The sequence below is a fragment of the Nesoenas mayeri genome, assembly GCF_963082525.1.
Source record: "Nesoenas mayeri genome assembly, contig: SCAFFOLD_160, whole genome shotgun sequence".
Taxonomy (NCBI): Eukaryota; Metazoa; Chordata; class Aves; order Columbiformes; family Columbidae; genus Nesoenas; species Nesoenas mayeri.
Window position 1 is genome coordinate 20016 of NW_027660024.1, and position 18708 is coordinate 38723.

An 18708-nucleotide genomic window follows, 5' to 3' on the forward strand; every position below is an offset into this window, starting at 1 on the left:
AATCCCGTCCTAAAAGGGAAACTGGACAGTCTGGAACATATAAGAACTTGTGGGTTAATTCCTTTCCTCCAAAACACAAATCTAAGGGTTGTAGGAATGGCCGTACTTCTTCCTTCCCTGTGGCACCAACAATCGTTGTTGTTTTATGACCTACTGTTCCCTGTAAGGAATTTAGCACAGAATAGGTAGCCCCTGTGTCCACAAAAAATCTCACATCCTGGTCTCCCACTTGTACCGTCACTAAGGGCTCCTTATTCTGGGTATCCATTTTTGTGCTTTCATATAGTCAGCTGTCATTACTATACTCCCCCAGCACCATAGTTTGTACTGCATTTCCTACTGCATTTGGTACCCAACTCATGGAACCGGGACAGTTTGGGCATTCGTTTTTCCAGTGTCCTTGCTGCTTACAATAAGCACATTGATTTGAACCAAGCTTTACAACAGGTCCCAAAGGAATTCCCTGAACATTCCAAAAACCACGCCCTTGACCGTTTCTAATTCATCTACCTCGGACTCCTGTTCCTACTCCCCCACCTTCTCCTTGGACAACAGGTCTTGCTGGTAATGCCTTGACTGTTCCTTTTCTCTCTTATTATTAACTTTCCAGGCTGTTTCTAACATAACATCCAGATCTCGTAATTGTGCCCCCTCCAGTTTCTGTAATTTCTTTCGAATATCATCTTGAGACTGTCCTAAGAAAATTAAAGCTAACTGAGCCCTTGCTTGTTCTGTTCTTGCTTGTTCTCCATAGAAACACATGAACACACTCACACAGGAACACACTCATTCTTTGCAATCTACTGTAGCTCCTTCTGCAGTGTGTACAGCAATATTTATTCATGCTACTGGAACACACTTCCCATTCTCCATTCCCCATTAGGATTTGCATGCTGGCTTCTCTCCCATTTCTCTCAGCCTATTATCTACCTATGCTTTCCCAAATCTCAAGGATGGCATACGAAAGATTTTCCAAAATGATTGTAGCTCAACATCACATATGTGTCTAGAAGCATAACCAGAGGATTTTTTCTGTTTTTCTTTCTTTCTTTTTTACCTGGTGAGCTGGAAGTACTGGGTGTGCAGTCACTGTCATCCAGCCACATAGTCTGAACCATTGAATCCTGTTTTGGAAGGCCCTTAAGAGAGCACCTCAGCTCCTGGAGAGGGCAAAGAAGACGTGTTTTAATAAAGCACTTGGTAAAATCAGGGAGGGTAGCCTGTTAGAGTTCATACACCCACCCTGTCATTCTCCTCTTCCTCAGATGTTTCATTTTCCCTCAAACTACTACAGCAACTGCTTACACTGGATGAAGAACGTGAGAATGGCTGCATCACGCAGTATCCTGAAGTCTGACTCCTGAGCATTCTGTGAAATGTAAGCATTCAACATTATCAGGCTTATTGTTACACATAGGCTTGCACTTTTTGTGACATAACTTTACCATATAGTAGTCAGCAACAGGAAATTATTCATCCACAGCTAGTTTTTCCAATTCTGGTGAACTGGCTTGCATTCCTTAATTTCTAGTTGCTACTTCATTTAGTAGAAACACCACTTCTTGTTTCCATGCTGGATAACTATAATCAAAGGACAAGACTGAATTTTTAAGTCACAGACCTAAGTGTCTTCAAGCAGAGTGAGTCAAACCACCTGCATTTAAGCACTGTTAACCTCTAGACATTCATTAAAATCAACAGATGCCTTCACTTTGGAGATTAGAGATTTTAGAAGCCTAAATACAACATGTTGAGGTGTTAAACTGAGTATAAAGGCAAGGCACTACTCAGCCTCGGCCACCCACATCCACTCTCAGCCTATTGTGTTTGGTCTGGTGAAATTCCAGACAGTACAAGGAAGCTATAAAAGCACACTTTTCATGTCGTAGAGCTTATGAATTGTTACTGCTATGTTTCCAGACAGTTTTAACAGGAGGAGTAAGGAAAACTTAGAGACATTAACCAGTATTATAGAATTATTAACTAAGAAAATTCAAGGAAGCAATGGGAAGGCACAAACAAATTACTGAGATCTGCATTATTTTAGGATGTCTCAGTGCCAAGCCATTAGGATTGAGTGTCAAGCTCTTGCACAGACATGTCAGAAAGGTCCTCCTGCTTACAGATAGGAACATACCTAGGTGAGGATGCCCTTCCTGGTGATTTTGTATGTGCACAGCTGCCAGTAGCCAGGCTCCTGTAGGTCCATCCCACTAGACTTTTAGCTCCCACAGGGCCATTACAATAGGAACATTCAAAGCAAAATCTATTGGATCACTTGACTGCCACTCTCTCAAATGTCATGGTCACTGAGATAGCCATGATATATACCATGTTTCATATCTGTCAAAAAGGACCCTTTAGGTCAGCTTCTCCCAGCTCAGAATTTGGGATCCACTGCTTACAGTCATCTAGGAGAAAGAGCAGTTCATGAGGCTGATAAGCTCACATGGTGGAAGGTGCACTGTGCATGTAAACCTAACATTTATGGTGAAATACTCACTGCCTGCAGAAGAGATCAGCCAATAAGAGAGAGATGAGTGCTTAAAAATGTTAAGAAACCCAAAAAAGCTAGGAGAGGCAAGAAAGATAAGACACCTTCAAGATACTAAATATGTTTATTCCTTCAGAAACACTGCAAAATGTGGCCAGTCTTGACCTACAAGCAGTAATGAAACCTAAAGTCCCAGGCATATCACATGCCAGCATGCAACAGGGAGAACAGTAAAGACAGGGCCAATATAGGCCAAAGGTATTTCCTCAGGAGGTTAGGAAATATATTTTGGAGGAAATGAAGACCAATACGCTTCTCTATTGGCAGAGCAAATCAATAACATGAATTTAAGTGAGTTAGAGCCCAGATTTTTACAAAGTATCTCCTTCTCAGCATCCTTCCTCAGCAGGTTTCTCCATCCTCACCTACTGACCTATGTCATCCAAAGACAGTAGAGACAGAGGTGGAAAGATGTTTGTCTGCTCTTGCCTTCTGCAGGCCAAGCTGTTCTCTTCTGGCTCATCTGAGAAGAGGGGAGGGGAAGAGAAGGAGAGGCACTCAGCAGCAGCCTCTTTCCCTCATCACTAGTAGAGGCTGTTTCAATGGCTGCTAACTGGGCAATGGGAATGGGCTAGAGCCAAAATGCTCCAATAGAAGTTATCTGGACACGTCCCTTTCCCAGGACTCCTGCTCCTGGAACTGCCAGTGGAGCATTACATGGTGCCACTTGGTCTCTCCACAGTCCTTGAGGTCCTCTAAGTAAGTTCATGCTCCTCTTAGCCAAGGCTCTCATTTCACCCCAAAAGTCTTGCCAGTATCTTCAGTAGGTAACCAATGACAGAGAAGCATCTGGTCCGCGCTTGATTGGCTTCATGTCCCTACTCAGATGAGTCTAAGGATGGAAAACACAAAAAAACTTTTCCTAGGATTTGGGTGTACACAGTACAGTGCTTGATTTTTCAGATGCAACCCAGAAAGCCATCTGATCCTGAGGAGGTTTGCTATGTGGTTACTTAGGCGGGGTTCATTCTTTTAAGTCTGTCCCATGGGAAGAAGGATTATTTGGAAGCCTACCTGGACAGTAAAGCAGAAAAACTAAGGGTAATTGTCCCTGCACGTGGTAGAGAAGCCCAACTGAACAATGCAGTTTCATGGACTGCAAGCTAATCACTGCAGAATGGTGTGTTGGCAATCAGCATGTGAGGAAAGAGAGCGCTACTGTAAAAGAATTAATCTGTGTTCCCTTTACATTATTTCCAGCTTGGTTTTAGCACAACATGGACTAAGGGTTTGATTCGGTCTAGAATCTGTAATTATTATTTAAGACCAGCAGCAACATGCTGAACATTTTTGTGACAGAGAAATTTCCTGTGACACTACTCCCTGGGGAGAACCAGGAGCGGATTGATTGACATACTGCCAGGGATGACATTTTTAATATGGGCTGCAGAAATTGCTCTAGAACCAGCTGGAACTCTTTTTGCATTAGAAATATGCCTATATCACAATCCTGATTTGTGGCTTCACAATTAATGAACAATACTATTTCAGTAGAACTATCTTTGAGATAGCCTGTTAGAATTAAACTCCTAGACTGTTACTGCAATAATGTGCTAATACTGTTTTGGCGAATATAGTGCGCTCTATGTGGTGGAATTCCATGTCCTTGATTCCCTGTCCCAGCTATGATGCAGAAGCTATGACTTGTACATGGGCTGGTCCCTAACTCTGAAATTACAACTCTAACTCTGGCTAATCACCAGTTGTACTAAACTCCATGTTACATCCCACCTTGTAAACAAACTGTCCAGGAAAGAGCTAAACTACCACAACTGTGAAAAGACTTCTTCTGGTGATTGTACAAGTGGTTTTGGATCCAGGACTGGAAAAAGATGCTCAGAGAGAATCCTGGTGACAGAAATAGACTGCCAAATCGTACAGGTCATGCCTCATGTGCATAAACAATATTCATGCAAGTATTGTCAGTGAAATCCCATGGTATGTTTGCTCTCTGAAAGCATGTCATATCAATTTGAAACAGCCATTGCATCTGGTTCACCTCAGCTGATGAATAGACACTGGGGGCTGGGAAGTGGATGAAGCCCGCCATCAAATGTAGAAATCAGGAACAGATGTCAAGAAAGCTTCATCATTTTCTTCCAGGACATGCACACATTCTACAGTATGCTAACCAGGACTAACCAAATTATGAGATGTTTTCTTACTAGGCAGAATTCTTGCTGATTATGCAAGGTTACTTCATCTGCCTAATCAGAGCAAGAATCCTTCACGTGTGAACCTCTAATTCATTAACAAGGTCCCAGGCAGTATGAGGATGGGGAGGTAGAATAATGTGGTAAGGCTGGAAGGAGTTGCTGACCAATCAGTGATTCCATGTCCTGCATTCTCTCTTATCCTTTGCTGCCAGAGCTAGCATCTTAAATGGTCTATATCTCCTAGCTGTGCTCTCATCCTCCACCAAAATTTTGGACACCCACCTAAACCAAAAACTAGTATCACAAAAACATATTTACCAGAACTCTGCACCTTGGCTGTGACAACATTTTGGGTAGTCGCACAGCTGAACTACTGCAGATAGTCACCAGCCTGCAATTCTTATGGAGCTTTGGATCTATCTGGAAGGAAGGCCCTTCCTTATCAGACTTGGCACCTGGAGCAACACAGAGGCCTGGCTCTAGAGCATTTCCCGAAAGTTTCCTAGAGCAGCCCCAGTCCTGAGAAAGGGACATGCCTTACTACAAAGTACTCAGTGCCCTTTTTGCCACAGGTCTCATCCAAGTTCTCATGAAAAAAATCAGGTGTGGCAAGCTGTTCCAGAAAGTCAGCTGCAGTCCTGGATTTAGAGACAGGCTGCTCTGGAATCTTGTAAATGTAAATGTATAGTTTCCATTAAGTCCTGAAGTATCCTAGATAGGATCACATCCCAGCATAATGCAGCTTAGCAACAGCAAAGATGCACTACCAGGAAAGTACATTTTTATATAGTTTTTGACCACCAGAAACTGAAGAACTATTTTGCAGACTACCACGTGAAGTATTTTGCAGGAGTACACTAGGTATGGTATGGCGTACTTTAGCGATGAAACTTAGGTGCAACACACGAGACCCCACTGTAACACTTTGGGGGGACTGAAAACAGACTAGTAGTTCAGACTGGTTTGGAGCAGCAGCGTGAATCCTGCTTGAAGGGGCAGAACTTGAACACAACTCAACATTCCAACAAACCCTTGTCCAAGCTTCTCCATGAAGCTCCAAAATCAACCCAGAGCAAACTACAGAGGAAAAAAATACATGAGTAAGCATGGACAACTGAACTGCTAGGGCTTTGTGTATCCTGTTGGATGCAAACTAACATTACAGTAAAGATACAGCCAAATCACCTTTAAATGGTTCAATCTTTATTCACTGGCTGTTTAAGAAAGCTGACTTACTTACTTGCATGCTTGAATTACTGTTCCATGGCCAGACATACAACTTTTAAGATACTGCAATGCCTGGTGTGAGCAATCTTAGTAAATCCTCCAAGAGAGCAAGACATGCACCATGCTTAAGTCAATACCAGACACACTGAGTGTATTTCAAATACTAAAATTATTTTCAACTCACTTGCTTATCCTCCTGGGGAATTCTGGAGAACTGGGACTGGAGGATCCATCAGACTTCAGGTCAAAGAAAGTTCCTGGACTGTCCAGCAACTTCCGTATCCTCTCTGCAGTGCCTCTGTTGGGAAAAAATAGAAACCAGCTGTACCCCATGGTCAGAGTTAACTACTATCTATTCTAACACTTTCTTACCAGCCACAATTACAAAGCTGGATCTTTCATATACACATGAAAGTACAGTTGTGTTGAGAAGAGTAGGTTCCTCACATGTGACCTGTTGAGGGCAATATATTAGAAATGGCCAGCTTTAAGCTCCTTTTGAATTGATATAAAAGTTAAAATTAATTTCTGTACTCTCTTTTAATTCTTCCTCTTTTTCTTCTACCCTCCCCATTTCATTGGTCTTAGAAAGTTTTAGGATTGATTAGAGAGTTAATGTATTTATTGCACAAAGAAAAAGGATCCAGCAAATTTCTGTTTCCGGAGGGTTACAATAGTTTTGTTGCTACTAGTACTTGTCAAGATACTTCTGAAGCAAGCTGTCTGTGTAAGTAACTGAAAAGTGGGGCATGTTTAATTAAGGATCGGAAAACTCAGGGTTTTTTTGAGTGAGTTTTGTTGCTTCAGTGATGGAGCTCACAAAGTTCCTCCTGGGTCAGCTCTGCTGTCAGAGCCTGCATACCATTAAACTACAGCTTCAGGGTGAAGTCACACACAGTGTGTTAATCTCTCTTCTGCCAGAGAGACTGCTCCAGTCTCCCCCATTCTTGCTGAGTGTACTTCCCATCAGCCCAGGTACCCATCAGACTCATCCATGAACCAGTTCATGGCAGAACCTGGCAGACAATCCAGTGAAAGTTGATACTTTTTCTGTTAGATTAATGGGCTGAATCAGTTCCATGAAGAGTTCACTGAACATCTGAGCCATCACAAGGAATAGGACAGGATTGGGTAGTTGAAAGAGTTAGTGGGACTGCTTTTCAGTGGCATTGAACCATTAGAACAGACCAGTTGCTGGTTAAACTGCACCTTCAAGAATCAACCAAATAGTTTTTCACAGAACACAAGATAAGGCTCACTGTTCCTCATATCTATAATACGATTACAAATAAACAAAAGGAAAGCTAAATAAACCAAATAACTTACCAATTCCCTCCTAGCAAAGGCCAGGGGAAAAACCAAACCAAAACAAAAACCAACCAAACAAAAACAAAACAGAAAGAAAAGAAATCTAGGGATTTTCCTTATTGTAGAAAACTTTTACAGATCTTTTAAGGGGATAGTGAATAATGTTGTACACAATGTAATGGGTTGGCAGGTGCAGCTGCATAAGGTACAAAACTATTCAAAGTAGTGAGGAGCTATGGCTACTGTGTTGGCTTAGACTGTTACATGGAAGTTGTCTCAGATTTAATTTTTCTCAAAGAAGGTTCTATACTGTATTCTATACTATTTTTATTCAGATTAGGTCCTAGGCATCTCATTAAAGAAAGGTCCAAGGGAATACCTAGAAGGGAAAATGTAGTAATTCTTCCTGTTGTGAAATCACTATTTTCCACATTAAAGATAGCTTTTTTCCCCCTTTTACGCTGAGTCTGTAAGCTGTCCTCCGGAATTCTTGCACCTGGAAAAAATGTATATTAGATGCAGAGCACTCATGTGACTTCTGAAACTCTGTATAATCTTGAAAAGGAGCCTCAGCAAGAACTGAGACAAATTTGATTTAACTAAATCTCTTGTGACCAACAGACAACTTTTGAATGGTTAAAATTCTGTCAAATATGCCAAATCACTCCTTGAACCTGTATGTTACCCTTTAAGTATTTCTCACACCATCTAATTTGTTTTGACTTAAAGCTTTTTTTAAAAAATCCTTTTTTTTCAAGGTATCAGAAGTTTTGTCTATTTGAACTTTTTGACACAAAACCAAACAAACAACCAAGCACCCAATTCTCCCTTGCCAAATAGAAGCCTTTAATCTGATTGTTATCTGAAAGTGATGAATACAGAACAGGAGAACCAGGAGTCCTGGAACATATTGCACAATATTTAAGAGTGACATTACTATGTTCCTCCACCCATTTCCTCCCTTCTTCCACTCATATTGATTATTCTCCTTTACAAAGAGCCCTTTTTGTTTTGTTTGTTTCTGTCAATTGTCCATTTCTCCATTAACTCATAATGAGGCTTTTCTTCCCATTCCAACCATTTCCATTTCCATACTCATTCCTGTCAATTACCTTTCTGTCCTTATACATGCCTTTCTATCTCCCCTTTCTCATCTCCTTCTATGTTTTTTTTTTTTTTTCTGTCTTTGTCTCATCTTCCCACGGCTCATACCTCTTTTCCTCCCGTATGTTCTCAATGCCAATGGCACTACTCCGTCGCCCATGGAACCAGCTAGCTCGAGTACGTGAGGGGCTCCTACCAGGCAAGGCAAAAGACTAGAAAAAAGGAAAGTGTGACAGAAAAGAGAGCGGGAAACATGACGGGAAACACTGTGGAGAACTGAAAGCATGGAAGAGAGTTTGCAATGTGGATCCAGATCCTCTCCTTTGCTTTGCAATACAATAGAACAGCTCAGCTCCACTGGTGCAAGGAGTACTTTCTGTCAGTGAGAAACATAATCTAGGGCTTACAAAGGTGGTACAAGAAAGAGACTGAAAGATACAGAAACAAAGTCAGAACAAGATACACAGCCACTATACAGAGAAAGAGGCTCAGGAAGGGAGGTATCCCCATGTGATGAGAGAAGGAGAGGCAGAATCAGGAAGGCAGAGAAAAATAGAAGTTAAAGGAGAGAAGGAGGCAGCAAACTCATCATTACTACGCTGTGAATTAGTTGTGCTGACATAAGGAATGCATACAACTGAGGAAACTGTCACCAATAAATTTCCATACTGAAAGGAACCTTCTTGGCTTACTCAGAGATGTGTTTTTGTAGTTTGCCTGTATACTGACATCACTAGTGCAAAGACCATAATCAGCTAGATGCACTTTGGCCAAAGTGACCATAATTCCAGTATCAGAAACATGGATCCTTTTCTGGTAACATTTGTCATGGATTTGTTATGCTCACACTGATCACATACGTTTGGTATCCTTATCAAATAAGAAAGCCTTTGATAGTGACTAGAAATATTCACTCTTTCTCACCCCAAACTTTATTAACTCTGCTATTTGTTCCCAACATACAAATTATGTTTACAGCAAAAACGCACCTTGAATAAGCATTGCACACCTGTTTATATTACAGAAAAGAATCTGATTGGTGAAATTGAAGAAAATGGAACAGATCTAGTGTCTTTATATTCTCAGCTCTTGCCATATGAGAATACAGCACCATTCTAGTCAAACCACAGTACATGCATTTTTTTAAGGTATGGCAACATACAGGATCTAATCCAGGATAGATATCTGATGCAGAATCATGTTTGGCTTTCTCCTCCCAGTCTGCATCAATCTCAGCTCTAGTTTACATATGAACTGAGGCTAGAGATAGGCACAGACAAAACAGATTGCAACACGTGCTGTCACCACTTGTGAGATGGGATTGTACAACAGAAAGACATTCACAGAAAGACAAAAGGACAAACTAATAGGGAAAGAGAACTAAGAATGTATGGATGGCTCACAAAGGTATGCCAGGTTTCTTCTTACAGCCCACTCAAATACCTTACCGCAGCAATGGCCTTAGGGCCCTCGGTGACACTCTGGCTGAGGGCAAGGCCAGGTGTAGCTGGGCGGCTGGGCAGGGTGGCTGGCTGCTGCTTTCTCATGGATATCCCCATGGTATCCAGGCTCTGGCTGCGGCCTCTAATCACCCGCTGAACAGTGGGGAAGCAGGGAAACAAACAAACACAGATACACATATAGACCTGCACACAGTAGAGCAGTAGGAAAAGCACCACAGTTTGGGTGGAAAGGTGTGATAAACCAGCACCAAAACCACAGAAATCCTAATTCCTAGAAGACAGCATCTTAGATATTACCCATTTTTGGTCCTAGCCAATTCATGGAGCTCACTGCCAGTGGAGATCTCTTCCTCAAGTTTATTCTCTACTTTCACTTCCCTTTTCCTGTTGCAAAAAATAGAGATTCCCTACCAGTATCCCAGCAGATTGGATAAGACAGCATAATCTGAAGAATTCTTACCCAGTACAGGCTACAAAACAGAAAATCAAACTCCTATTCAAGACTGTAAGGTTCAGTCTTGCATGAACTTGGGTGTTGGTTCCAAAGGGAAAGGAGCCATACTAAAGTCTGCAGCATCTGAAAAAGCTATTTTTGAGTTTACTCAGCCTTTTCCAGCCTTCTGCAAAGGTCATATGTCTACATGACATGCAAATCACAGCATCTGCTATAAGTCAGAAAAGGACATTTTGGGATAATTAGTGTAGGACCCAGATGGGTAGGAAATTCCTGTTTAGCAGCAAAGGCAGGATAGACTAATTGTATGTAAAAACACACCTCATCAAAGCATCCCAGTTCTGACCAAAGCTACGCATATAACTATATGTAAATGGATTAGTTTGACAGCCCTTAACAACTCTAACTAGCCCACCATGGTCATCTGAAGAAATAATGTATTTCTCTGTCCAGACAGCTAACTTACACAAAAGAAGTGGTGAGGCACTTCCACAGAAGTGGGAGAGGAAAAGTAGATAGGAAAATGATATAAGATTCTCAGTTCAAAACTCAGTTTTCCTGTTTGTACAAAAACTTTCCTATCTCGTATCATCTTGATCACTTTTAAAATAAGTTCTGCCACCTGATTAAAAAAAAAAAAAAGAAAGAAAAAGAAAAAGAACAAAGTGTAATCTACACTGAACAAAAGAAAGTAAATTATCTCTGGCTTTTAGAGAGTAAGTAAAGCATCACAGTTTCTCTAGATGGTACACTCACAGATACATTAGAAACGCTCTTGCAGTGGCTCTTGCAAATATTTCAGTTATGAGGAAAATTAAGTGAAAGAGATATGCTGTAGGAACTGAAAGCTGCTTGCTACTAGGTATTACTATTCCTCTTGCAAACACTCATTCCTTTTTCTGTAAGTCATGGAGTGACACCTCGTCTAACATTAGACGACAGCATGAAGCATAAAGAATTTCATTTCTTAGGGACAATAAGGAATTCCACCCTAAGCCACACTGTAGCTCTGTAGAAAGGCGCACAGGATGGGGAAAAATTTTTCTTGAGACATATGGCAAAGGACAGTTGAAGATGCTCTAGAGAAAGGCTGCTGGATTGAAAGACTTCTTCTGTCTCACCCTAAGCACAGCTGACCAGCAGGGTGAATATTCCTTGGAGGGACACACAATGAGCTTGAGAAAATTATGAGCAACTGGGTAAAGGAATCAATCCACTATGGCTCACCTTGAAATTCTCAAGGAAGCTCCCACTGCCATTCTCTATCTTGTCATCCTCCCCTATGGGCAACCCCATCATACTGCGGCTGCGAAGCTGCAGCTCCTCAAAAAGGCTCTCCAAGAGGGCACTCCGAGTTCTTTCCTGCGTCAACATTAGGAATGAAAACACAACTATTATTGGGGGCGGAGGGATTATTTTTCCTGTTTTTGCAATGTCTCACGTCTGTCTTAAAAAAACAAAAACAAAACCAAACATCATGAAGATTATTTTAAACAGTATGAAGTGGTTTTAGATGTGGTTTTAGTGGCTTAGATTTTATGGAACATATTACAATAGTACCTAGTCATTTTAAACTCTTTCTAAAGCAAGTCATAAAGGACACCGGTACTTTTTTTACAGGTGATGAAAAAGAGGCATGAATTGAGGGCATTTTTTTCTAGATCAGGTAAGCAGCAGAGTGTGGAACAGAATTTTAGTACCTTGAACCAAAATCAGTGAGATCAGTACACATCCTGCAGCACAATACTGAGTTTCAGCTAAAACAGAATTTCCTCCAGCAAAATGCATGCATCTTATTCCCACTCTTACTTGAGGATTAGATCTTTACATTAGGAGGTACCTGTTCATATTCTATCACACCTGCTGTGAAATACGAAGGAAGTATCACATAGCCAAGTATCATAACATTTCATCTTCCTTTTTAAAGCAACACAAAATAAGAAGTAGAAGTAAAAAGTTATACTGTATTTTCTTAATCTGGCAGTAATATAATTTTATAATTTTTAATGCAAACAACAAGGTAATAGACCCACCTCTAATTTAGCAAATTTATCAGCTCAATAGCAGCTGTACTCAGCATTGATGAGCTTGGCCAAAAGGAATTCACGAAACTCTGCACTCTGCAAAACAGGATGAAGACTAGACTAGAAATGAAAACAATAATAAAAATATCACATGAGAAAAGCTCTGCCTTTCTGCTCTTTAGACCTCCAAAGTCATGTAGCCAGACTGACAACACTGACTCAGAACTCAAGGGTATGTACCATATTACCCTGCCATCTAACAGTGGACAAGAGAAACAAACCTTTCTAAATATGGCTGGATTTGGCAGAGGGGGTCCAAAGAAGGGGACGTCATCTCGGGCTGTGACTGAAACCTGAAAAAATATAAGGGGGAAAAAATAAGTATCATAACACAAGTGAGACTATCAAAGCCTTCAGACTACTATGGTATATCTGATCCCTCCTGAATAATTCACATATCGAAAAGAACTCAAATATGTTATCCCATGCATCCAGCTCTTTCTGAACTCAGTGAATAAATGTGCTGATTTATCTTCCAGAAATTCAGTCAGCTAGATGTGCACACAGTAAAAGCAACAAAACCAATAAAGTGAATTGGTTTTTAGAAATCTTTAATAACAAGCAGTATATTTGGAAAAAAAAAAAAAAAAGCTTCTATTCAGCCGGCAAGATTTACCTCCACTAGAAGAACCTCTGTCAATGTGATTATAGTGATCTTTTTTTTTTCTTTTTTTTGACAGAGAATTTTCAGTGGAACTACACTGCACAGTGAGGGGAGTATCTCAGTGACACCACCTCTCTGAGACACATATGGTACACATACAAAAGCACTTTCTCAGCAAGAGATAAGGATATCCATGTGGTTTTTTGTCTTTTTTTTTTTTTTTAACCGTGCTCCTACCCGACATATCAATGCCAAAAAAGTAACTGTAATGAAGTTTTTATATAGTCAGTTGGCTCTTCACACCATTTACTTGTAATTATACACAGCTATCTTACCAGATACACACAGCAATTAAGAATATTTCACAGGCTTTTTTTTGCCAAGTTTGATGTGGTAGTTCAGATTTCTCACATCATAGGCCAGCACCCTTAATTACAAGGCCTCTCACACCCTCCCAATAGATATCTACCAGTTAAAATCCTGCCTTGCATTTTGTCAGGCATGTCAGCATCATATCTGTGCCTCGCAAAATTATGGAGAAGATTATTCTAGAAGTTACTGAAAAACATCTGAATGACAACACAGTCCTGCTTAACAAACTTAATTTCTTGCTACGACAAGGTTACCCACCTAGTTTACCAAGGGAAGCCTGTCGATGTGATCTTTTTGGATTTCAGTAAAGCCTTTGATACTGTCTCTCACAGCATCCTCCTGGACAAGATGTCCAGCATACAGCTGGAAAAACACTTGTGGGTGAGTAATTGGCTGATGGGCTGGGCTCAGAGGGTTCTAGTAAGTGGGGTTATGTCAGGTGGTGACCAGTCACTAGTGGGGTTCCTCAGGGATCCATCTTAGGGCCAGTGCTGTTCAATGTCTTCATAAATGACTTGGACACAGGACTTGAGGGAATACTAAGTTAGCCAATGACACTAAACTGGGAGGAGCTGTTGACACTCTCAGATGCAGAGAGGCCCTGCAGAGTGATCTGAGCAAATTGGAGAAATGGGCAATCACCAACTGCATGAAATTCAACAAGGGCAAGTGCCAGATATTGCACCTGGGGCACCGCAGCCCTGGCTGTACATACAGACTGGGGAACAAGATACTGGAGAGCAGTTCCGTGGAGAGGCATCTGAGGGTTCTGGTCAACAGCAAGTTGAACATGAGCCACCAGTGTGTCCTGGCTGCCAAGAGGGCCAACCATGTCCTGGGTTGCATCAAGCACAGCATTGCCAGCTGGACCAGGGAAGTGATTGTCCCGCTCTCCTCTGCACTGGTGTGGCCTCACTTGGAGCACTGTGTGCAGTTCTGGGCACCACGGTATAAAAAAAGATACTGGAGAGTGTCCAGAAGAGGGCTACAAAGTTGGTGAAGGGTTTGGAGGGGAAGCCATATGAGGAGCAGCTAAAGTCACTTGGTTTGTTCAGCCTGGAGGAGGGTGTTGTGTATTGATAAGGATCATGGCTGAAAACATTGTAGCGAAACTAGTTCATCCAGCCACAGGAGATGACACATTCAGTATAGGGTGAACTGCGATTTACATATCAACAACAAGCTAACAAGCCACAGCCCAGGCCAGCTGGCCAATACTGGAGGTGGGGGATGAGCTGGAGGGTACATAGCTCCATCTTCTGATATGCACAGCTTGGCAAACAAAGGGGAAAAGCTCAGACCCTTCAACATGGCCCCGGATTTGTCGAGACTTGTCGATCTTTCGCAATCACCCCTTTCCCCCGCAGACTCTTCTCTACTTGGAGGGCTATAAAAAAAGCTCGCTTAAAACAGCACTGATAGGGAATCCACCACCCTGAGGACCCTCAGCCCACCAGCCTCACCACGGGAACTAGACTAGACATCGGAGGATGCTGCCCTCCTAAACTACAAACCCCAGCATCCTCGCTGCGGGACACCGGAGGGCATACACACATCTCATCATCCATGCTGTGGAGCCCTAAGAGTGACTGGATCCCTCATCTGTTTTTTTCTTCCTTTCTCTCTGCTCTTTCCGCCTCTCCTTTTTTCTATACCCCCATTTCTTTGTCTCTCCTTCTGTGAATGGTGATATATTACTCTCTTTCTCTCTCTCTTACACCTTAGTTTTCCTTCCCTCTGTACCACTCTTTTTCTCTCTCTCTTCCTTTTGAACATATAAGAGTAACATTATCTTAAGCTCTGCTGTTGGATTCTTCTAAGTCCCATATTATAGCTACTAATGGTTGCCAATACATGGCTCGTAGTAGGACTCTTGCTGTTAATGTATTGATAAGTTCTGTGATATCATAAACTATTTTTGCAAAGCCACTATTTGCTGTAACTAGTATTCCAACACATACTTTTAGTAAAACTCATAACTGAATTGGACCCCTGGAGTGATTGTCTGTCATTCACTTCACATAACCGCACAGAATTAACCGACAGTTAACTCACACCTGGTCTCATCTGTTGAGTCAGAGCGTGTGTCGCATTCAGAGTTAACTCATCCCTCATCCCATCTGTTGGGACAGAACAGAGGGGAGGCTCTACAGCTTCCTCACAAGGGGAGAAGGAGGGGCAGGCACTGATCTCTTCTCTCTGGTGACCAATGACAGAACCCAAGGGAACAGCAGGAAGATGTGCCAGAGGAGGTTCAGGTTGGACATGAGGAAAAGGTTCTTCACCCAGAGGGTAGTGGAGCATTGGAACAGGCTCCCGAGGGAGGTGTCACAGCCTGTCAATATTCAAGAAAAGACTAGACAGTGCCGTCAGGCATACAATGTGAACTGTGGGGTTGTCATATGCAGGAACAGGAGGAGATGGACTCGATGATCCCTGTGGGTCCCTGCCAACTCAGGACATTCTATGATTTTAATTTTCTCATTGCAAAAATTGATTCAAATAAATAAATGCCATTAATATTCCAATTTAACCACAAGGCACTAAAGCTTAAGTAAATGGGAAAATGGATGGAAAAAAAATTTCCTTCAGTCTCTTAAGTACTAGAATACTCTCAAGGCAGAATGAGTTAAACGCCCTTTTGAAAAGCCTTTACAGAAAATCCTGCATTGGCTCTAGGGTCCTGACTGGGACTATTTCATTAAATGATACAGGCAACCCTATTACAGTAACCAAAACAATGGCATTGCAGACAGGGAAAGATGAAAACAATAGTAGGAAGAGACAAGACAAACGGTAACCTTCCCCAGCTCTTTCTCATGTCATTAAATGAAATCCAGTAAATTTCTGTGCCCTATAAAACAGAAAGCAAGACAAGAACTAGGACCCTATGCCCCTCATCAACATGAAGCTATCAATGTTCCTTGTGCTATGTCCCTGATCAATATGAAGCTATCATATATACCAGGCTCCCCATAGCACAAGGAACAATAGAAGGTGGTTACTCCACTCCCAGCACACTTGTTGGTGGGAAAAGAGATGGGTATCCTGTCCAAATTTTTATATTCTCGGTGTTCTTGTAGATTTCCAAGGCATAAGGACCAAATCAACATTTCTACATAATACGAGACATAGCACTTTGATTAAAATGTTTCTACAATAGAAACATCACAGAACCTGAGCTTCTGTATATTTTCTTCTCTCTCAGCATGACTGAAAGTTGAGCATAAAGTTACATAGGCATCCATACAGAGTCATGTTACAGTGAAAGAGCTGTGTGCAAAAGCTGCAGACAGGGAATTGGTTTTCTAGTAGAGCTTCTTTCAACTGGAGGGCCCAAACAGGTAGCACTTCCCTGACAGATGGGAATCCTGTTCTGGGATCCCCTGAAGCAGATGTAGCTGGTTTGAATTCCATAGATTAGGCCAACCAGCTGCATCTGAGCTGCAGTCTCCGGCAGGGCAACCTCTCAGCGCTGTGCTCTGCAGCATGAGCAATGCAGACATAGCTTTCAGTTAGGTGAATGAGTTTTACCTGACTTATATGATGCAAGCAATACATCCCCCAAAATGGCATAAATTTTTCCTTGTGCTCTTTGATGTAAACAACAACAACAACAAAAAATCTGAATTTGTCCTGCTTCAATTCCCAAGCTTTAAGCTTCAGAAATTCATCAGCCCCTTTGAAAAACATACAAGTATATTCTAGTTCCATGTGTAGATTCTTAATAAATTGATTGAATTACTCTTTCATTTTCTGTTTGCTAGGTAGAGGCACTAAGCAGTCCTGCAGTAAAACACTTGCATTCCAGAATCTTGGTCTTCGTCAGCCTCACCTCCTAGCCCCATCCAGATAAAAATGTATTTATGAAATCTGAATACTCAACAAACATGAACAGAGATTGCTAAATAGCAGCAGCCACACTAAATAGGGAGGACCTATGTGAACCTATAGAATAGAGAACAGCATAGCAGACTGGAGACTCCTGGTCAGAGAACAGAGAGTGTGTGAAGGGCAAGGAGAGATGGTGGCAGCTACTGGATTTCTAGGTCTACTGGTAATAGATCTAATTATTGCCTTTCACTGAAAATTGATCCAAAGAAATAAATACCATTAATATTCCATATTGATCAAGTTTGCTAAAAGTGCAAGCAGAGCTGTTAGGATGACAGCTGGCTGAATCCGCACCTCTTCCAAAAGCCCAAGAACAGGTTTCCACTTCAAGGATCAATATCAGCAAATCAGTACAGAGGAATCTATTGGCTCTGTTCACCTTGTAGAAAGTGTCCCCAGTTGTGTCATGAGTGAGCTGAACTACCACATAAGCGTGTAGGAAATTAGAAGCAATCATATCAGGGACAAAAGGTGTGCTTTCATCCTGGAAGATGATGGCTACAATGTCATTCCCAATGTGACGCTTCCGCTGAAGCTAGAGACAGAAAAATAATAAAGTGAGAAGGCAGGTGAAAAAGAGTAGAACAGTACAATGGGCCCTTAAATACCAGTCTATTTAACATCTTCAGTCCATCTGTTGAACCAAACCCCTCATCAATTAATTTTACCATTACTCCAGCTATAATTCCCACTGTTATGCAATTAGGCATTCGCCCCTCTAACTAGCCCCACATTGAATACCCCTCCCCTCTTAGCCACACAACTGAATTCCTTAGTTCCCCTTCCAATACCTGCTGGGAATCTCCCTCTGTGAAGGGCAGCTTTGTAGACACAGGAAACATGATCTCCTTGCCTCGGAAATTTGTATACACTGACTCAGTGCCCGTTTGACATCTAGTGACATCCAAGCCTCCCCGAAACCTGAGCAAATCCATACCACACCATAGATAAGGCAGGACAGAGATGAGGAAGTGGAAAGAAATGAAAATATATCAGTAACAGTACCTTGGTACATCAATATTATCAAAGGTGATTTTAAGAAATCACTGATAGTGGTGCATCACATCTTCCCAAAACAAATGCACTGCCTGAAGCAGCACAATGTTTCTGCTGATGAACATGCTCGCTAAAAGCTATGAAGCTAAACCAGGAATCCTCAAAGGAGCTACTTTATTTGGCATTCTTCTGAGAAACACAAACCGTATTTTAGAACTACCAAAAGGACAGGCTACCCCACAGAAAGAGACTGAAACAATACCGACCCCTATTATTGTGAAACAAACTTACATTCGCACAGTCAAATAAAATTATTCTCTGCTGCCACTGTGGGTCAGATTGAGACACCAGAAGAGAAACGAAACACACCATGCCTTAAAGCGAAAGAGCAACAGGGCGCACTGCGCAGGATTGTCCCTGATCTATAGCTGAGAGCAAACACTTGTGTGCTTGTCAGAGAGATTGTGTCTTGCGTGTAAGTGTCTGGGAGTT

At 41.7% G+C, this 18708-nt stretch overlaps 1 pseudogene across 1 annotated transcript; it reads right to left on the reverse strand.

Moving 5' to 3' along the window:
* Window positions 1–1057: 1057 nt before the first annotated feature.
* Window positions 1058–18155, reverse strand: LOC308052391 (rap1 GTPase-activating protein 1-like; annotated as a pseudogene). The gene is made up of 10 exons: window positions 18012–18155; window positions 17600–17755; window positions 12572–12643; window positions 12300–12386; window positions 11494–11628; window positions 9798–9944; window positions 8458–8561; window positions 6122–6235; window positions 1243–1369; window positions 1058–1160 (listed from the first exon to the last, which is right to left on the reverse strand). The product of its transcript is annotated as a rap1 GTPase-activating protein 1-like (transcript).
* Window positions 18156–18708: the final 553 nt, after the last annotated feature.